This window comes from Lissotriton helveticus, chromosome 2_2 (assembly GCF_964261635.1).
Source record: "Lissotriton helveticus chromosome 2_2, aLisHel1.1, whole genome shotgun sequence".
Classification (NCBI taxonomy): domain Eukaryota; kingdom Metazoa; phylum Chordata; class Amphibia; order Caudata; family Salamandridae; genus Lissotriton; species Lissotriton helveticus.
Genome location: NC_136060.1, coordinates 29,998,547 through 30,020,732, shown reverse-complemented (window position 1 = coordinate 30,020,732; position 22,186 = coordinate 29,998,547). Strand labels below are relative to the sequence as shown.

Sequence of the window (22,186 nt, the reverse complement as noted above, 5' to 3'; positions counted from 1 at the left end):
TAATGTGTGACACTGTGCTTTGCTGTAAAACTCTCAATAATGTTGGTTATTAAAAAACAAAATCTGCTGCAAAATAATAGAGGCCTAAAATAGATTACAGCCTGCTTTACCAGAGGTCGAGCACTAACCTTGCTCTGCACAGACCCATCCTAGTTGAAGGCATTTCTAAAAATAAATTCATCAAACATTACTGTCTCTTTATTTTGTGATTAAACGAACCCTGGTTTGGGCTGATACCACTACACCTTATTATTGATTCTGGCAAGGTGTTTCTCATGTCCCTTCAGAAATCTAGTAAATGTTACCAGTATTTGAGTTCTTCATTAGATGATGAATCAGTGAATGAAAAGCATCCTTTAAAATGGGTTACCTGCCTTTTGTTTAGATTTCTCAGTTACTAACATTTTCCCTCTGAATATCTCATTCCAAGTTTTTTTAATCATCTATTCATAGGTTCTCTGTGGCACACAGAATTAAGTTGAAAGAAGTGTAAGTTGGCATCTTCTTTATTGATAGACGATGTCACTTCTAGTGCCACCATCGCCATTGCTTTGGATGGTGGAGTTGACCTGAGGTTCTCTGATGCCCTCTGTTGGCTTTCTAAACGTTTTGGAGCCCAGTGTACACCTTAAGTTATCTGCCTTAATTACTTGATGATACTGCATTAGGAAAACAGAATGTACTGAGAAAAAAATGAAACAAGTAACTCAGTGTTTATCATTCTGTATGTATGTGCTGGTATTCATGTAGCAAAAACCTAGAGAGGAAACAGCTGAGCACTGTACATTACTTGGGGGATAGGGGATATCTGCAAGATCATGTACACCAAGTGGAGATTACACAAATACATATCATACATTACATTTCACATCTTTTTACGCACAGGGAGGTTAAGTGGTTTGTCCAAAACCACACAATGTGGGGTTAAGCTCTGGGGCCCAGATTCGAACCTAGGTCGTCAGCTCTAGTAGAGTTTAAACACAGCTTTTGAGTCCTTTTGACATAAATGGGACATTAAACACCGGACAGTAGTTGTTTAGATTATCAGGGTATGTCTCTGGTTTCTTCATTTTTTAGGTGGCGGACTGCTCTACACAGTCCGATGCTTGCCCCCGTGCCAGAGAAGAGTAGATAATGTTCCCCCTGAAAGGATTAACTGGCACTTATATCCTTTGTCAAGGAAGTAAAAGGAGAATCATTTCCACACAATAGTGTTTTGAGTTTCCATGGGTGTGATTTCTTTGTATGAGGACCACAAAGTAGTTTTTTTTTTTGATGGGCGTTAAGTTCATTATTTTTAACTTTTTCTGCAAATTACGTGGAGAATTTGACACATGTTTGCTTAGCAAGTACCCTGTTGCCCTGTCACACAGGGGCTGTTCTCAATCTACAGAGCCTAGTCATGTGCCTCAGTAAACTGGGGATCAGAAGTATCCTGCAAGCCGCACCTCTCCCACAGAATCGAACAACCCAGCTGTATCCTCACACATCCACATCCACATATTTCCACTCCACAACCAGTTCCTCAGTCCAGTGTGAGATCAGTATTGTGTATTCTGGCACATGGCCTCCCCCCAACCTTCCACCCACCTCCCTCTCTGCATGAGCATTGTCAACAGCCACCTCCATAAAGAACTTACTCACAACTCACTGCCAGCATCCTCACACAGCCCACCACAATCTTTGTAACCACCCATCATGCAATTAGCTCTGCCATTTCATGTGTGCCTGTCCATTAAGGTGTATGAGAATTATGTAATGTATTGTGCTATCATCTGTATCCTTTTACATTTTCTCTTAGAGCAAGACACTCAACATATTTGTTTAATATTTTTTTTTTATCACCATCACCAATATTGTTTCATTTGGTCACTTTAGACCATAAAATACACAAAACACATAGGTAACTACTTAAAACTGTACAGAAAAGTAAAAAGTGCAAACAAGCAAAACAGGATGGGATAACGAAGTACAATTTCTATCAAAATATTCGTATACAGCAGCCGTTAAAACACAGCACCCAAAATGCATAAAACCAATTAAATGACAATGGGTTAAAATCCAAAAATAAAAACAATATATTTGCCTAGAGAAGGAATGCCACCATGCTATACGCTGAAATGCTATTAAAAAGAGTACAGACAGTCTTAGTACAAGTAGATAGAATATTTTGAGATTTTCCCATCACTAGCATGGATCAAAAATGTGGCCCTATGAAAGGGGGAACATCAAAGCCTAAGGAGTCAATTTGATCTAATGCTCAGGATTATACCAAATGTCTGAGTTAGTGTCTCCTCGTGTAGTTTCTAGGTTGCTACTATGCAGTCTCAGTGCAACATATCTAATGATCCAAATAGAATGGAAATACTTAGCAACTGCACAAACAATTGATTCTTTGGGCTCAGCTCTCAGCATCCTCAAGGCCATTATACACTGCCTAACCCCAAACTTTCTACATATGGGAAGGATCCATCTTGACCTAGGTTTGTTATACCTTGGGCAAAGAAGAAAGAAATGCTGCAGATTCTCATAATCCTTTTGGCACACTGGGCAGATCTTATCGATTTCAAATTTCCACAAAGATTTCAAGCGTAGTGTGCAATGCCTAAATGTAAGGTAAAGTAACATAAATGCTGAGGTAATTATGTAATCATGAAAAAGCTCAAACCTGCTATGCAATTCTAAATCAAAAAAGGCAATAGCCAGAGAGCCAGCTCTACTTCTTCCCACCTCATCGGCCCTCATGCGCTCCCAGTTTGACTCCTTGATTGTCTTGCTTGTAAGATTCAGGGGGAGATCTTGAAATATCCAATAATCATCCAAACCAATATGCCACTGAGTGGCCCTAAGAGACTTGATCCAGCCGATCTTAACATTTTTATCTAGCTCTATTATTTCATTGTATGATTCAAGGGCTAGTCTGCTCATCCGCCTCCTCCACAACAGTAGACGACTTGCCACATGCATCAACAGAAGGAATTGTGATTCCTAAATAGCGATTTTTAATGAATCACTATTTAGGAATCGCAATTCCTTATGCATGTAGGAATCGCAAAATAAATTGTGATTCCCAAACATTACCTAATAGCGATTCGCAAATTGCAAATCGCTATTAGGTAATGTCACTCCACACATTCCTATGGACCAATAGGCCATAGGAATAAATAGGAATGCATTCTTAAATTGCGATTACCAAATTGGGAATGCAATTCCAAGGGTGCCAGGGGGCCTAAGGCTCGCCTGATACACCCCCCAAAAAAGGTAAGTATGCACATGTGCAGCACATACATGCCCTAAGGGCATGTGTGCGCTGCACATGTCTTTGATTTTTTTTCAAAGCATGCGCACATCAACTGCATACTGATGGTAATTACCATGTCCTAAATGCACAGTTTTCAATTAGGAAAGACTGGATGCATCGCAATTAGAGAATCGCAAATTGCGATTCCCTAAATGCATTCACAAATTAGGGAATCTCATAAAATTGTGATTACCTACTTTGCAAATTCAAAGCCTTTCATGCATCAGAAAAGGCCTTTTTCCGGTCTCAAACGGGCCGATTCTGTAAATTGGCCCATTTGCAAACGGAAAATAGCTTGATTTATGTGGTCCTTTGTTGGGCTTTCTGAGCTATTGGTGTCACTACCAAGTCCCACCACAAGAGTATCAGGGGTGTACTGTAGTGTAGTTCCTATATTCCCAATAGGCTCTGCGCATTGGAATAATATAAACAGCAGTGTAGACGTAGGACTGAGGTCGACTAGGTCTTTACTGACTATATTAGACTTAATTAGTTTTGCCAGCTAGCTCAGAGGTCACTAGAAACTTTCTCAAATAAACAAGGAGGAGTTTAACTTCCCTGGATAGACAAGAAGGGATTAGCTTCTGACAACCATAAAACATGACAACTTTGCTCTCTCAGAATAAGAGTGTATCTCTAGAGTCGTGTGAAAACAATAGACAGCTATTTTACTTAGTCAATCGTGCATACTTAGTTTCACCAGAGTGCAGAGAATAGAGAGACGGGCGTTTTCAATAAAAGGTGTTATTTATTGAGCAGTCTTCTTTCTCATGCAAGAGAAGTGAATTGCCACAATTGCAATACTTAACATGAAGTAAAGTGCGTACAGTAAAAGTAGTATTATGAAATAGTACTGTAAAAGCATTGATATGGTTTCTTAGCCATATGATACTTTAAAATGGATAAAATATATACATACATATATACATTGACTAACGTACTCAACTGGTGCTTCTAAATACGCCTACCCCGGTGTACCTGACCTAAGCCTAATACGTGGGAAGGAGTGAGTAAGTAGCAGTTTAAGTTAAGTTGGTTTTGCCAAGGATCTGAATCAAGAATTCTCTTTAAGGGTTTAGTCAGGTCCGTACCTGGGTAATAGAAAGCAGGAGGTCTGGTATCTCTTTCTCAGGACTCGATATCCCAGCAACCCGCAAGGGCGGCTCGAAACACCGGAGCTGGATTTTCTCGGCTGGAGAAAAAGACAGCGTCTCTCTCAGTGCGTCAAAAGGGAGGGGCGGCATCCGTGGGCTGTCGCATCAGCTGGGCTCTCGGGCAAGTAGATAGCCGCTCTGCTCCAAACCACCGTTGCTTAAGGCAACGTTGGTATATTTATACCTGAAAGGTGCCGGGTTTGACGTAAGGTTGGACATAAGACGTCACTAAGAACTAACAGTTCTTTCTGGACTCCAGGAGTTCTTGTTCAAATCAAAACAAAAGCAGGGGGATTTCCCGGGCTGCTGGAGGCTTGGCTTGTTTAAAGAACGCTTTGTACTTTCTAGGAGTCTAGGGGAGTAGCCTTGCCGTATTGGAACTGCATGGGCTATTACTAAATATGGATATGATTCTTATGCCTTTATAAGGATATTGTTTGTTATAGCCATACAAGGGCATAAATTAGGAATATTGAATTAGGGTCCTAGATAGAAATACAACAGTACTCTTGGGAAGGCCTACCCAAGAACGTAGAAAATTATGTTCAGTTTTCCCCAAGCATTTTAAGTCTCCCAAACCGCGCAGTTCTGCACCATAAAGCATAGGGCCTCCAGCCTTAACGTTATAGTCTCCAAGATGCTTGATACATTCTCTGTATCCGCGATGCATGGTGACACAAATTCAGACTACTCTTCTTGCTCTGCAAGGACCAGTGCATACTACTAGAGAGACTAATGTCCAAGTAGTCAAGTCCGTTTACTCTATCTAGGTCTTTCCCCTCAAGCTTAACGGTCCCTCTAAAGGTCTTATGCGGATTTAGGGCCACAAACTTCGTTTTCGAATTGTTTATAACCAAACCCCTCTCTGTGAAGAAAGCCTCATACTTATTAATCAGTTTCTGCAAACCCATGGGGATTTTGCACACCAATAGAGTGTCATCTACAAATAGGAGGAGTGGGATTTTTTGCTCTGTGATTATTCGGAAAATCAGTTTCTCCATACACCAGGTTCCTCACCACATCATTCAGAAAGAGGAAAAAAACAAGGTAGGGGCGAGGACGCAGCCCAGCCTTACACCTCTTGAGGTTGTTATTCTTTTAGCTCATTCCCCTAGAGGACCCTAATGAACATGGGCATAGGTATTGTGGTGCAGCCTCATCAAAATACTTAGTATAGCCTCTGGTACCATATTATTTTTTAACACTTTCCAAAGTTTGTGGTGCCATACCGAATCAAACACGACTTTCGATCCACAAAGACCACTTAACGATGAGATTGTTGCAGAATGATAATTTTCTAATAAATGGTCATGAATATGAGACCTGGTCGATACTACTCATTTGTGCTCGAAATCCCGCTTGCAGATTAGATAAGGCTTCAGTCTTGCCCATCCAGCCCTTGAGTTTATCCAGAATCTGCCTGCAAAAGATTTTCTGTAATACGTCAATCAAAGTAACAGACCTTCCAGCTATCAGGGATCTCAGCCCCCTGACGGATCGTATTGGACAGAATGTTATTTTAAGTAGCCCACATCTCAGGGATTCTGGCGAAAAAGATCACCCAGGACCCGATCCGGCCCTGCCACCATCCTCACAGTGACAGAGCAAATATCAGAAAAAGTTTCTCCTCTGTCTTTGCTTAGTGACTTAGAATGCTCCTTTAATCCCAGGTCTTTGGGAGCACAGCCCTCTGAAGTTGAATCTAAGGGAAGATCAAATTCGCCTGAGAAGTGCTTATACCATGTTTCAGAATGGATCGAATTTATCAGGGAGCATCTGTTACATTTACCTCTATTTGCTATCAAAAAGCGCTTACTATCTGTAGGCTTCGAGACCCCAGCCTCATAGAGCTCCTCTCATTTCTGGCTTTCCCTGTTAACCCGAGCTTTGAACTGAATCTGTTTGTATACTGTTCTCCGTTACCTGATATGTGATGGTTTTAGGCCAAGGTCAACTTTAGCTTGGCTACCCTGCATTCCTTCGTGAACCAGATAGCCGAAGGGATTGCTTGTAAATTTGATTGAGGGCATCTCTGAACAAAGCATCCCCCCAAGAAGTAAAACAGGTTCTCGTAAATCATCTCAAGCTCCTGTAATTGCCCTTGCCTGTTGATAGGGATTCTAAATTAACAGTAGCCTTGTTGAGAGCTTTATCCATAGCTACCCCAACCTCTGGCCAAGATGCAATTGTATTGCATCTAAGTCTACGCCTACCATTAGTCGGAATCCTATTGATGGGAACTGAGAATGACCTGTTATTGGTGCCCAATGAAATGTTTCATTGTACATATAATGGCATTGTGATCACTGTCATTCCTGCTGGAAATCACGCGATCATCCACAAATTTCCGTAGAGGTAGGGCAAAGAGAATGTAATCAATCCTACTACGGCGGTTTATTTGATTGTGTGGGCTGCTGGGAATCTAATCTAGTTTGTCTATTGTATGCCCTTATCCCATAGGATAGTGTGAGGGAGAGCAATTTGTATGCAACTTCAGACCACCTCTTTACCGGCAAAGAATTAGGAGGTGGGATACCCCTTCCCAATTCCTCTTCCTCAGTATGCAAATAACCATCACCCTCCATGGGCTCAAAGGTGCTGTTAAAATCCCCTATTATGATCACCACCCGCCACCCCCCGGTTATAGACGTAATACAGATAAACCTCTGGGGTATTCAACCCCGTTATTTTAATGCACTGTACATCTAGAGATGGAACATATACAGAGCACAATGTTGCATTCAGGGAGATAAAAATTCATATCACCAACACTCTCCAGATTGGCATTCCTTCCCACTGGAGGTTGCTGGTACATAAATAAAAGTTAATGTAGCATGTCTATGAATAAGATTCAGACTCCAGGTCTCCTATAGCATATAGATATCAAATTGATCTATAAACACCTCCCAATCTTTATCACCCAGCTTGGAAGTCAGCCCTGCAGTATTTCATGATAGGATACTTAGATTAGGTATAGATCTAGACTGGGGTTTGTTTGGAGATCCATCAACCCCTCAAGAAATATTTACAAGATTGGCTTTGTCCTAATCAAAAGCAGCTGTATAGTGGACACAGGCTAGATCCAGTGGAGAGTCCTTAGCACTATTTGCTTGAAGGAGGGGGGGGGAGTGTGTCTGCTGTCCTTATGTCAGTCAACCAGTGACAGCCCTGATATATTATCAGATAGTGTAACGCCCAAATCGTTCACTAAGGTTAAGGCTTGTGGGATGCAGAAATTGAACTGTATGAGCCTACTCTTCATGAGATTTTCCTCAGCTCCAAACCTACCAACCCCTCAGCTAAATCCACTTTTCTTTAATTTTAGCTCAATACAGTCTAGATGGACCCCTAATAAGTTTGGGTCCTGAGATATTTTGTAATGGGTAATATGTGACCTGATAACAGAATAACCACTTCCATGCGTCGGTAGGCCGGGGGCCGTCTGACGTCACGGTGGGCGTGTGCGGAGGACAGCCGGGGGCCGTCCGTACCACGCACATGTGGAATTCCTCCGCACCGCGGGAGAATTCCGGCTGCAGCGAAGCGGTTAACAGCTGCTAGTGTGTCTTATATAATGAATGCACTTGTTAATCAAGGAGTCCTCATCCTCGTTTGCCCTTTCTGCAAGCTTTGGGGCATTGATCAGGTAGACCATATGGAGTCTCCTGCCACCCTTGTCCAAATCCCCCTCAGTGCCTCGGTAAGGGCTACATGCCCGCTTCTATCCCCTCATGCAAACCATCCAATACACTTGCTTCCAGCCTGTCTCCAGAATCCTGCCCCTCTGCACAGACTTCCCTCTCAATCAACCCTTCAGTGGTAACATTCTGCTGGGGGTCGTTAAATACTGCAGACTTATTGGAGCAAACTATAACCAGTTCCAAAGGGACAGACCCATGCCTAGCAGGGTTGTTATAAGAAGGACTGTCCCTAGACGTACCTCCGTCAATTAAAGTTGCGTAATCTTTGCCTTTTTTTAGAACCAGGGGCGTTGTATTGTATTTGCATTTATATAGCGCTTGCTACCCCTGATGGGGTGTTGAAGTGCTTTTTAGGCGAGTAGCGTGCTACTCCGGTACCCATACAGGGTTAGTGGTGAATTAGTATAGTGAAATATTAATTAATTTGAGTGGTGAGCATGCTCGTCTGTTATTTGGATTGAAAAGGATAGTGGAGGGATAGAAGAGGGAAGGATTTAGAAATCGTTTTTTTTTTAGGATCTCAGCAGTAGGAAGAGGCTTGGGATGAGTATAAGGGAGGTAGATGGGGAAGAGTCAGAGGAAAGGGTTTAGAAAGGCTTGTTTTGGGGGATCGGAATAGTACAAGAGGTATGAGATGATGCAAGAAGGGGAAGAGTAGGGAAGAGTCTAGAAAGGTTATTTTGGGGATCATAGTGGTATGGGGTTTGCGATAAATGAAAGAGTTGAGGTAGAGTATATATTGATAGAGGTATAGGGTGAGAAATAGGGTAGTGCATTGGAAAGAGTTGTAGAAAGAAGTTTGAGATGAGTCAGAAAGTTGAGTAAGAGGATATATTGAGAGCGGTATAGGGTGAGAAATAGGGTAGTGCATTGGATCTGCTGAATTAGAAGAAAAGTAATAAAGTACATGGACATAGATGCATAAAGGAAGGTAGTATTTGTAGATTAAAGATTAATTAAACTCCAGCTTTCACCTGTTGTTGTACTTTAAATTAATTTTATTTATTTATATATATCCATACTAATATTCTAAAGAGAGAGCCAAACCTTTGAGGCGGGTAATCTCAGTAACCACAGCACCAATCACAACACCCAATACAGCGTTGGAAAGGGCAGTTGCAGCAGAAGGACATAGGCTATGCAGACGGCCACCATATACATTTAAAAGGTAAAAGAACCGTGCCAGCAAAGTAGTCCCTTGTGAGCGTGTCTGCGTTGTGCTGTGGGCTTGGGCTGGGGGCATGACTAATGCTGGGGTCGTGTGGTACGGCCATCATATCGTGGGCTGTGGGCGTGTGCTGGGGGCGTGACAAACGCTGGGGGCGTGTGTCCGCCCTTCATGCCATGTGAGTTGTACATACAAGCGCCAATTACGTTGCTGCGCAGCATCAAGGGGCACGCTGGGGGTGTGAGAAACGCTGGGGGCGTGTGTCCGGCTTTCATGCCATGTGAACGCAATTGCTCCCCATCAAAGGGCACGCTGGGGGCGTGAGAAACGCTGCGGGCGTGTGCTACGTTCCGCCCTTTATGCTATGTGGGTCGTACATTATTCAGAAGATCGTCTGCTGTGGCCGTGTGCTGGGGGCGTGACAAACGCGTTCAGCTGGAGGCCTGGTAAGTAACGTTACTGCAGCTTCTCCTGCGCGCTGTTACTGAACTCGCCTGCTACCATCAACCAGGGCTCTAGCCGGGCTCAGGCGGCGGATCAGTTCACTAATTACACGTGCCTGATAACATGAACCAGGGCTGCAGCTGGGCCTCAAGCGGGGAACACGAGCCTGCTAACATCAAACAGGCCTGCATCTGGGCCTCAAGCGGGGGAACACGGAAATGAGCGTGTCTGCGGGGACAATTACTGCAGCCTCCTACTCGCTGTCACTCAACTCTCTCATTAAACGGATTTACCCGCGGCTGATAACTCTCCCATTCAACGAAATTACACGCGCCTGCTAACATCAACCAGGGCTGTAGCCGGGCTCAAGTGGCGGATCACTACACCAATTACACGCGCCTGCTAACATCAACCAGGGCTGCAGCTGGACCTTTTCCGTCCCGATTCAAAAAATGTTGTCTACCGCGAGATTTAAAAATAAATTGCCCTTGCCAAATACACACATTACACACATTCTATTTCATACCCGAACAACGTCGGGACGGGCTGCTAGTATATATTTATATTTGTAATTCAATAGTGAAGCAATTGTAGATAGTTATGATAAAGAAAATACTTCTGTATACACTCACTTATATGCATGTTAAAAACATAGAATAATGTAGCTAACAGTATAATGTACATTTGTTAAGTAGAGCTAATGGATATCCATATTTTTTTAAAACAATTCTACATGTTTATACAAAGCAATACACATATATTTGAACATATCTATTGTACAAATAAATGCTTATATATAGAGAGAGATATGTATTTATTTGCATATGGTGGTTATGTGAGGAAGAGCCAATTCTTGAGTAGTTTTCTGAAGATAAGGTGGTTATTCGTGAATCTTATGTTGGGGAGTAAAGAGTTCCATAGTTTGGCTGCTTGAACAGAGAAGGATATGCCACCCGTGTTTTTTTCTTCTACGTTGGGATTGTGAGGCCAGATGTCACTCTAGAGCAGAGGTTGCTTTGTTTAATTTGTTTAATTTCATTACTGATGAAGAGTGGTTCTGTTCCATGTTTCGCTATGTGGGTGATACAGAGCAGCTTGAATGTGGATATTCTGGCAACCAGTAACCAATGCAGGCCTTTCAAGGGAGGGGGAGATGCGGTATTGTGTTTAATATGTAAGAGTAGTCTAGCAGCCAAGTTCTGAATCCATTGTGGTCTTTTCATGGTTTTTAAAGGAGATTCGTGGTAGAGGCTATTGGCGTTATCGAGTTTGGACAGAACAAAGGAGATGGTAGCCTGGACCTTGTTTGGAAATCCCAAATGGGGAAGATTTGTTGCAGACTTTTTATAGTAACAAAGCTTGATCTTGCTAGTTTGTCCGCTTGGACATTCATTGATAGTTTGGAGTTCATTGCCATTCCAAGGTTTCTTACTGCCTTTGATACTGTAGGTGGTGTTCCCAGACCATTAGGCCACGAAGCGAGCGGTTCATAATGTTTCCAATCGCCACATGTGAGTATTTCCATTGTGGAAGTTTTCAATTTGAGATAGCTCCTCGTCATCCATTGATCCACGGCTCTGAGACAGCTGAAAATTGGCGGCTTTCAATGTCTTTAAGACATTCCAGTTGAAGAGGATTTGCGTGTGATCTGCATAGTTATAGCACGTGAGGTGATGTTGAAAAGCATGGGTGAGATGATAGAGCCTTGAGGGACCCCTGCTTTTGTTAAGGATGGCTTGAATGAGAAAGGGGGTGTAAGGATGACATTAGTTCTGTTGCAAAGGTAGGATGTTATCCAGTCTAGAGCAGTCCCCTCTGTGCCGGCATCGTAGAATCTTTGTATCAGAGTGTCGTGGTCATCCGTTTTAAAGGCAGCAGGGAGGTCCAAGAGAAGTAACGCTGCAATCCGTTGCGGTCAACTGTGTTCTTCAGGTCCTCCCAGATGGCAAGGAGGGCAGATTCTGTGCCTCTTCCTGGAACAAATCATGTGTGGAAGTCTGAAAGCATGGCATTATTGTGAAATGTGACATCTCAGCGAATACTGCTCGTACATCAGTTTGCCCAAGAAAGATCCATTTGTAATCAGTCTGTAATTGTCAGGGTACAGCGGGTCCAAGTTTGTTTTCTTCAGTAATGCCCATATGTACGACTTTTTGCGTTCTTCCGGAAATAATTCTGGTAGTTAAGGACTTGTTGATGATTCTTCTTACTGGAGGGAAAGCAGAGGTTGATAGAAGAACTGTCTTGAAGGTTTGCAGTGGGCATGGGTCAGAAGTGGTGCCGGCAGGCCTGCTTGCTTTGACCAGGTCCATAAATTCATTGTGTGAAATGTGTTGGAAGGAATGCAACGCACCTTTAATGGTGCTGATAAGGCTCAGGTGGACTAGAGCAGAGGGGTTGTGGGACTTAGAGCCCCCAGCCGAGGCAAGATCACCTGAAGTGGCTCTCTCCGATGATGATGGAGTCACAAGTGCATTTGCTGCTGCCCAGATTCCCTCAGGATAACAGCTTGACCAGGATGATGTGCACGCCACGTGCAAACAGCAAAAACGGACACAAATAGTGCCTGAGCTGAAGGAAGAATCCTGAACTTGTAGGGGTGGGGCGAAGGGGTACTATGGAAAAAGATATGCTGTGAACTTCAAGGGACAAGTGTGTTCACATCGTCCAATGAAGCTAATAAAAGAAAAATGCATATTGTCCAAAGAGAAGTCAAAATCAAAGTTCCAAACCAAAATTAATATCCAAAGAAAGAGTCCTATGTGGTGTGTGTTGGTGTCATCCCGTGGCAGCCTAGTGGCTGAATCCTTCCTCTCTATCACTACTGGTCCCTTTCTTCCCCAAGTTCAGCCTTGGCTGCCTGCTGAAAAGGAAAGGTGGGAAAAAACATAAGTGCATTTGTCCACTAGTTCATGTACTTACAAGCACATCTTCTATCATTACATTGGTAAATGTGAGTTAGTTACATTGTCGTACACTTCACGCCTTTTTGCCATCTAAGGTTACGGATCTCATCTGCCTCTTTTATGACTGGGTTCCCCACATGCCACTTTTTACCACTTACCCCTCAAATATAATTTGTCTATGAGCTACCTACAGAAATGTCACATTAGTGCATGAGATGTAGGTATTTAACAATGTATGACGCTGTTAACCTGAACATTCATAAAAAGTCACATGAATTTTCATTTCCAAAATCCTTTGTGTGCCACCATATGATACAGTGGAAAACCAAGGGACTCCCCTAGAACGTAACACACATCTGCTGCTTCTCATGCATACATATAAAAACTTCTCACTGGCATTTACTCATCACACCATAGGAGCATTGAAGCAAGTTATATTTCGAAAACAGAGGTAAGAAAAACAATTTACAACCAGAGCCCCCCAATAGAAGAACCTAAGATTCAGATGTAGCGCTTACAAATATAGACTTTCATTAAAACAGCTGGATCATTGTCAATTTTAAAAAGCACAAAAAGGATCAATCTCAGTGTCCAAGAATATGGCACCAATCTTGACCTTAACACACAATGGTTCAAAATACATTACAAGTGTACAGTACTCTTCTTCCTGCTATTTTCTAGACTAACATGTACAAGGTATTGCATGAAAAACAAACACAAATTAAAACCAATCTGCACGAGGAGACCCTATAGACACAGATATAAGGTCTGTTGTCTGAATGGATCCAACACTCTAATGTATGGGGGAACTTGGTATGAGCCTTGCTCTTATCCTTGGGGTTCCTCCCTTGTTGGATTTCTTGTAATTAAAAAAAAAAAAATGTCAACTCATTTCGGTGGTGACACAAAGGATAACCGACCACCATCAGGACTCAACAAATATTGGATTTTACTCCTCCATCTAAAAAAAGATACAATTGCATGGAATCTAATGGACTTTAGTGACTAGCTTACCTTAACATTATTACATTGATAAAAACTAAACAATCTCATGATTTGCAAGTTCCTCATTCTGATAACCATTCACAGTACATCATCGAAAATCCATCCCCATTAAAGTTACCCCTCAAAAATTCATGATTGGACAACCACAGTTAAAAAACAAAACGGGAGTACTTTCCAATGTGACTTGGTATATTTTTTTCACATAGTTTCACATTTTTTCTGCTATGTGTTACAGAGTCTGTTTTTCATACATGTATGTACAACACTTTCAGTGCGCTGCATCTTAATCTATCGTTAAAAACTTTCCCCATGGAAATCCGCACAGAAAAGACAATGCTCCTATACACTCTCATTCTGATAATTCTACCCCAAATCACGTGTAACACTCACCACTTTCTCTTTACAATCCACAAATGTCTTCTCCGATATTATTCTTGTGTTAGCTTGATACTGGTTTAAATCAGGACTCCTTTATTCCCACTCTATAAAGGAGAAACAGGGAACATTGTCCACTCCACTATTAACAACTAATCTCATCACATTATTATGATCTAATACCACTATTTTTATCATCTTATTTTAATCTGGTATTTATCTTAGTCAAGCAGATATCTATATCCAAAGTCTCATTACCTGTGGCTTATATAGAGGGCACCAGGCCAGACGGTGTCACCTTCACCTATGTTCCGTCGCCTTTTAAATGTATATTGGCTGCCGGATAGATGTGCTCACGGACATTTCATATAAAGGCAAAGAAAAGGGGGGGTATTAGAACTGACCCTATCATTTGGATGGCTGGTATATGTCTTAAAACAAACTTCTCTATCAGTCACACAATAGGCAAATCCGCAATGGTCAAACCTCACCTTTTTATGGTCTTTGTAAGACCCGCTGCCACATGAAGCGTATTCACCAGGAGATCCTATCATAGTAAACCTTCCTGTCAAACAATTTGTCCGCCTCGTCGAGGTCCGATACAAGCGTGTGCTACAAAACAAATGCAGACCCATACATTTAGAAAATGTGCCATCCTATTTAAAAACGGGTCTGCCTTGCTATAACAGCCATGGTTTTAGTTGCGCGGAACCCGATTACAGGCAGGACCCAACTATCATTCCAGGGCTTCTCCCTGTACTGGGACATGGAGAACCATACACTCGTGGAGAACTGGATCTAACATCTCCTGATACTACTCATTTAGATCCCCGTCATCTCTCTCGAGCGGCGACAATATTGTATAACACTGAGCTGTTACTTTTAGCTCTTTGGCTGTAAGGCCTTTCCAAAACCGTAACAACAAAATTGGTGGAGTTAGGGTCCCAGGGAATCTGATTTATAGACCTGCGAGGAGAAACTTCCCCTAAACATAATCAGCCACACACTATCACCTCGGGTCTAGGATCAGCACAAAAGCCTTAACTTGGCAAAAATGTGTGATCAATGTCCTAACTCTCTCAAAAATGTAGTGAAATCTAAAGAAAAGGGGGGGAGTTATCCCTTAAGGACTAGAACTCTCACTCACCCGAGGGTGACATGCTTCATCATATGGGTTCCTCCTTACCAGTAGATAGTCCTACTGGGGGCTACAACTTCCTTACTGTGAGGAAGGAGCTCAGAGATGTTTTTTTTCTTTTTTCTTTTTGACCTCATTTTCTACCCTGGTCGTTCCGTTAAAGTCTGAAGAGAGTGACACACTGCCTCAAAAAACTGGATAGCAAGGCTTGTTGTAAAGGTAGCCTCCGCCAATCAGTGATGTCGAAGCCTCCAAGACCTTTGTACAGAGACCATAGGGGAGCCACTTTGCTGAGCATGTGTATCATCGATCAGGGCACAACCTGATATGTCTGGATATGCCAGAAGAGAAAAAGAAAGCAAGGGCAGCATAATCATTGGACAGGGGGGGGGGGGAGGGGGACCATCCGACATCTCACTGTGGGGACCACTTCAAAAGGTACCAAAAGGCTCTTTTATTTTGGTTGCCCGATCTCATTAGGTCTAGCCTCGAAACCTGCAATACTGACGTACGCCAGTAAAGAAAGGAGGATGGTATAGAGTCCTTCCACTTTTTGCAGATTTCTCTCCTGGCCAGGAGGATGGTATGGAAAAGAAGATGTTTGGCAGGACCCATAACACCATCCATCACACCAAATATTGCAAGTACGGGATTTATCATAATTTGGCGGCCGAGAGAGGTCGACAGTAGCCTACTAATAGAGTCCCAAAAGGGAGACAAAGATGGGCAATCGAAAAACATATGTAAATCCGAGGCAGCTATTGCCCCACACCTCATGCAAGATACTGGTGAGTCTTTTGAGAATTTTGAGAGCCTCTGTGTTGAATAATAGGCCCTATGGAGGGTGAAGAGGTGATTCCTTCGGAGCCATGCTGGTTTGACTATATCCCACAGTAGCTTAATGAATTAAGCCGAGGCTCCCCACATCTTGGTCCAAAAAGGAGCTCCCCCAGAGCTTGTCGGCCAGTTGAAATTCACCGTTAATCTCCTCTAGAATTGCATGGTACCAGAAAGAGATTTCCTTTTTAGACGGGATTTTATTAAGAAGTTGGAACTCAAGATGGTTACCTCCCCCGGCTGGGAATCTACTCTTAATGATAGACTGTGACTGAGCCCAGCTAGCAATCTGAAGGTATTTAAACCTAGAATGGTTTGAACCGACTCGATCACTAAGGGATTCCCATGATACAAGAACTCCTACAAACAAATCGCCCCCAAACTTCCAACCCTGCCTCTCTCAAGGGCAAAGCAAGACTGTCCTTAAGCCAACCCGGACCCCCAGGTGAGTCCCTCAGAGGTGCCTTACTAGAGAAATACCCTAGGCTTACAGAACTACACACTTTGGCCCACATTCTAGTCATGCCCTGTAAGACCTTTAGTTTTATTTTTTTAAAGAATTTGGGGTCCCCAAATTTAAACAGAAACCCCTCCTGTGCTAAACTTGCCCCACTAAGCATGGCCCTGAACATACAGCCGATCCCGATGTTAGTGGGCATCTTCAATAGCATGCGGTAGTGGGTGAGTTGGAATGCCCATGCATACAATTGAAGATCCGGGGCTGCTAGTCCTCCCTTTTCTCTTCGGCGCCTTCGTTTTTTCCAGGCAATCATGGGTATATGCTGAGCCCAAATAAATGAATCAATATCACTCTGTAACTTAGATAAAAGTGAAGGTTCGAAATAAAGAGGAATAGTATTAAACAAAAAAGTGATTTTTTGTAAAATGGACATCTTTATAAGATTTACCCTTCCCAAGATGGACAAAGGTAATGAAGACCATGATCACATGAGTTTTCGACAATCTTTCGCTACTGCAAAGAAATTAGTTTCAGCAATTTTATTGACATCCTGGACAATATTAATACCAGAGCTCAGAGATGTTGTCATAGAGTCATGGAGTCAGGATGCTAAAATCCCATATGTGAGGCTTACAGTGTAGTGAGAGTGCAGCGCAGAAGGAGAGATGTGTTAGGAAAAATGTGAGATATAAATGAATGTTAAAACTGCCTAGGTAGATGCACAAAACTAGTTTTATTGGCGTGCTCGCACTGGCAGGATTAAAAAGCAGTGCAAAGAGTAGTATGGATTTACAACTACTCTCAAAAATGGGTCGACATGTTTCAGCCTGTTGATCAGGAATCTGTATCAGTGGCTTTCTTCAGGACCAGAAATAGGATGTTACTATTGCTGCTGCAAATATGATATGAAGTGTTAAAAGAAAAAAGATACAACACCAGTATTCCTGCGACGTGATGTCAGGTAATACTTGGAATATCTGGAAATACAAGAGAGAGAAGAACAACATAGAACACACAAAATCAGTTAAAGTGCTCTGCTGTTGACATAGTCCTTATCATTATATTGTCAATAGCCATATATATCAACAGTTATATTGTCTCACTTACCCGCAATAGTAGGATATAATGCCTCACCTCGACCTGGCAGGCAGCTCAGGGAAGGAGGCCCCGCTCGGCCGGGAATAAAACTGTAAGTCATACCCAACACTTTATTTAGGTTGACATTACTTGAAAATGCTTTAGTGTGTTCGAAAACAAAACGCTGTGACCACCCCAATAGAGGAAGGAATTATACAGTAGGGATTCCGCTCTCTATAGGCTTTGGAGTTATCCCACTAATGGTGCCCTCTAATTGTGCCATGTCAATAGTCTGCACATCTTAGCTGTGCACAGACATCTAGTATTAGTGCCTCAAAACTCTACTCAGCATGATGTACAAGGCTGAGGTCTGAAGGTTATGCAAGCGGTAAACTAAGCTAAGACCAATGGTCATCTAGAAGAACTAGTATTTTAATTAGTATTTTAAGAAAACTAGTATTATAAGCAAACAAACAGACTGTCAATCACCATACACGGGGCAGAAGCTGTGCAGTTATTTATTTATTTATTTAGTGTTTTATAGAGCGCGAACTTGACCCGTTAGGGTATCAGAGCGCTTTACAGAGTCAGAGAGTCATACAATAGGCAGGATATCACAAGAGTATTGAACATTAGGGGGGAGGGGGTGCTGGGTACTAGAGGGATGGAGGAATACAAGGATAACATTACAAATACAATTACTGAAGACAGACCCCCGGTTTCTTGGTGGGGCGAGGTCGCAGGATGAGGGCAGTAGTCTCTGAGGTGGTTGTTGAACGGGTTTAGCCAAGGAATTTCCCCATGAGGAAGGATTTAGCCTCCTTTTGAAGCGTGCTAGAGAGGGGATGTGAATTTCTGCTTCCTCCGGATATCACAAGTTTCTGTGCCCGATACGCAGGGGAGTTTGAGTGTAGGGCCTTGTGCGTGATGCATGCCAGTTTGAGAGGAATCCTAGCCTCGAGAAGAAGCCAGTTCAACGCTTTCAGATGAGGAGTTATGTGATCAAATTTCCTTGTGCCGGTAAGTAATCTGGCGGCTGCATTGAGGCAGGCTTTTAAGGGGTAAACCAGAGAGGGTGAAGCAACCATATTCCAGCCTAGAAATAACTAATGATTGGACTGCAAGTTTTTGGTCGGGAGCGTCAAGAAAGGGTTTCAGTTTTCATAGGTAGCTCAGGTGGAATCTGGCAGATTTGGCCATTGGGTTGATGTGGTCTCGCATGTTTAGGTTATAATCCAAGGTAATTCCCAGAGATTTGGCCGAGTCCACAATGGTCGGGGGACAGTTTAAGGCTGTGATGGCTTTAATCCATGTCTGGATCTCAGAGTTGCTTTTGGGGGAGAGATTAGGAGGAACTCAGTTTTCCTAGCATTGAGTTTGAGTTGGTTTGAGGAGAGCCATTTGACGGTCAGCTTCAGGGCCTCATTCAAGGTGATGATCTCCTCAAGAGCTGAGATTTTTATGTAGATCTGAGTGTCGTTGGCGTACATATGGTAGGAGATATTTGCAGTGCGAAGGACTTCGGCAAGGGGTTCTAAGTAGAGGTTGAAGAGGGTGGGGGACAACGTTGATCCTTGAGGGACTCCCACCGTGACCAAGGAGGGAGCGGACAGGTTGCCGGTGATTAGGAATCTCTGAGATCGGTTTTGGAGGTAGGCACTAAACCAGTCGAGGACTGTGCCATCTAATCCCATCTTAAGTGTGAGGCGTTCAATTAGCATCTCATGGTTGACCGCGTCGAAGGTCGAGGATAGATCTAGGAGGATTAGGAGACAGGTTTTGTCTTGGTCAAGGGCTTGTAGAGCATCATCGACGATGTGGAACATGGTGGTTTCAGTGCTGTGTCCAGGTCGGAAGCCAGATTGGCAGTCATCGAGTAGATGGAAGTTGTTGATGTGGTGACTTAGCTGTAGTTGCACACACTTCTCCAGCACTTTAGCCAAGAGAGGAATATTGGAAATTGGTCTAAAATTGTCTGGGGAGGCTGGGTCCAGCGACGGCTTTTTCAGAATGGGGAGGACTTGGCCCACTTTCAGAGAGTCCGGGATTGATCCCTGCCAGAGAGAGGCGTTGATTATCGCAGTCCAGCTGGGAATAATGGATTGGGCAGCGGTCGCAAGACAGTTTGAAGGGAGCGGGTCGTTGAAATGGTTGTTTTGAGTTTAAGGTGGAAAGGATTTTGGCGACAGTCTTCATCGTAGAGTGAGAAATCGGTTCAGTTTGCTACTTTTTTAGGTGCGGACTGTGGAGGCAGGGGGGGAGGAGGCGGAAAGTCAGGGTTCAGTAGACTTGGGGTTTTCTTTCGCTGTTTTGGACAATTTGTTTGATGGGTGTTTGACCAGCTTAATGGTTTGCGTGGTCTGTTCTGGACATTTCCTAGTTCCGCTCTGAAAAACTCTTTTTTTGAGTTGAGGATGTTCTTGTTGTATGTATTTCTGGCCTGACTGAGAAGTTTTAGGTGATCGGCCGAGGGGTGCTGTCTCCAAATTCTTTCAGCTTGTCGGAGGGATCGCCTCTCGTCGTTGAGGGAACCAGTGAACCATGGGTTTCTATCTTTTTTAGTTTAAGAGGGGCTAGGTCATCCAGAATGTTCGACATCGTTGCAGAGTAGTGATCATTGAGGTCACTGACCGATGTGATATGTGGGGGGGGGGTCGGATTTGCAGCGGATCTCAAGTTCATTGTGGTCTAGGTTTTTGGTGTCTCTGACCCAACGTTTAGGAAGCACCGGTTGTGGTGTCCTTGTCTTGCGGGTGCCAGGTAGAAGGAAGACGATGGCGTGGTGGTCAGACCAGTCACAGGGGTCTATTGAGATAAGCTTGACGGTTGCCTCCTTAGAGATGATCCAGTCAAGAGTGGCCTCTTTCGAATGGTTTGGGAGTGAGCAAACTTGGGTCAGGGCTTCATCGGCCAGAAGGTCTTTAATGGCGTTGACATGAGGATCCCTAAGATCGTTCCAGTGCAGGTTGAAACCTCCGAGGAAAATGTCTTTGGTGTTGGGGGAGCTGTTAGCTGTGATAATTTCCATACGGTAGTCAGTGAAGGGGTCGTTCATGCCTGGGGGGTGGTAAAAGATGTGCAGGTTACATAGTTGTGTGGTGTTACTGCAGATTGAGAGGGCTAGATATTTGCAGGAATCGGTAGTATCCGCCAGAAGCTCTGTGACAAGGAGGTTAGAGCGATGGATGCAGGCGATGCCGCCACCTTTCTAGTTATGTGGTCTGTCTAGCCTAGTAATGTTGAAGTTGGGGGTATTAAGAGGTCAAGGCATGGGGATGAGGAATCATTAAGCCATGATTTTGTTAGAATAGCTAAGTTGGTGTTATTGTTCAGAATGAGAGCTGCGGCATTGGCGGCATGTTTTACTGCCGATCTGCAGTTTATTAATAGACCAGTCAGAGAAGGGAGGGAGGTGGTGTCGGGAGCTGGGGCAGACAGGTGTACAGGCGCTAGATTGCTTCTGATCACCCTTCTGTTACAGAGAGGAGTTGATCTGCAGGGGTTGATAGCGACCGTGCAGATGGGGTGTGCAGCACTCACGTCTGATAGACAAGGAGTGATAGGGACTGCATTATGGTCCTGGAGAATGTAATGGATTTCCTTTTCAGTGAGGTCTAGCGGATTTGTTGTAACGAGGGAAAGGTTGTAGGAGAGGGAGAGGTCAAGGGTTTCCTCCTCCGATAAGCAGCTAGGGTGCTTACGAGGGCGAAAATGCCCCAAGGTTGTCGGTGGTGGGCGTTTATGAGCTCTGGGATGGGAGGGAAGAGGAATTCAGTTGAGGCATGAGGCTAACGAAGGAGAGTTTGGCGGGGTGAAGAACGTTCGTTAGATACAGGACAGAGGAGTGGATGCTATGAATTATTTAGGTGGCTCTGAAGTGCAGAGTGTGGATATCTGTGGAGGGGGTGTGGGAGGATTAGGGTGGACTGTATTAGGGGTCAAAGAAGGGGTGGATTGGGTGTTAGCGGGGCTAGCTTGACCTGCGTCAGCAAAAGTCGTTGAAGACATACTGGTCTTAGAGTCCGAGTGGGGAGCATGAAGGGAAGAGACCAAGGGCCCCGGGCGATTTTGTTCGGGGGGATAGTAGGAGGACTGATGGGGTTGGGGTGTGCTGTGTTGGAAACGTTGGATTCCGAGTGAGGGGCATGTAGGGAGGGGATCAAGGGTCTCGGGTCAATTGCGTTGTGGAGACTGGTAGGAGGACTGAGGCGATTAGGGTGTACTGTGTGGACTGAGGGGATTAGGGTGTACTGTGTTGGAAACAGTGGGGACAGTGGGGGTAGATAGAGGGGAGGAGACCCGCAGTCTCGTGGTGGAAGTGTTAGCCAGGCCGGTAGATGAGCAGGTGGGGTTGGGTAGGACTGCGTTGGAGGCTCTTAGAGGGTTGACTTGTGGGAAGTTAGTCATGTTGGGCAAGAGGGTCGGAGGAACGTCAGGATGGGTGTTGGTCGTCTTCCCAGCGACCAGGCCAGTAGATGAGTTGGGGGAGGTTAGGAGGAACTGTGTTGGAGACTCTAGGAGAAGTTAGTCATGTTGGGCAGGGGGGTCAGATTAAAGTCAGGCCGGGTGTTTTTCGTCTTCCCAGTGTCATGCACATGGTTTCGGAGAATGGTACAGAGA

The 22,186-nt window shown here is 43.9% G+C and overlaps 1 protein-coding gene and 1 long non-coding RNA gene across 3 annotated transcripts in view; one reads left to right on the top strand and one right to left on the bottom strand.

Annotated features, from left to right (window-relative positions):
• The window catches only part of CENPU (centromere protein U), a 457,607-nt gene that overhangs the window by 381,723 nt on the left and 53,698 nt on the right, over positions 1 to 22,186 (top strand). The gene's annotated exons all lie outside the window — the stretch shown is intronic.
• On the bottom strand, positions 4,014 to 15,800 carry LOC144821246 (uncharacterized). Its single transcript, XR_013608314.1, has 3 exons — positions 14,313 to 15,800; positions 14,070 to 14,161; positions 4,014 to 12,631 (listed from the first exon to the last, which is right to left on the bottom strand). It is a non-coding gene; the product is annotated as an uncharacterized LOC144821246 (long non-coding RNA).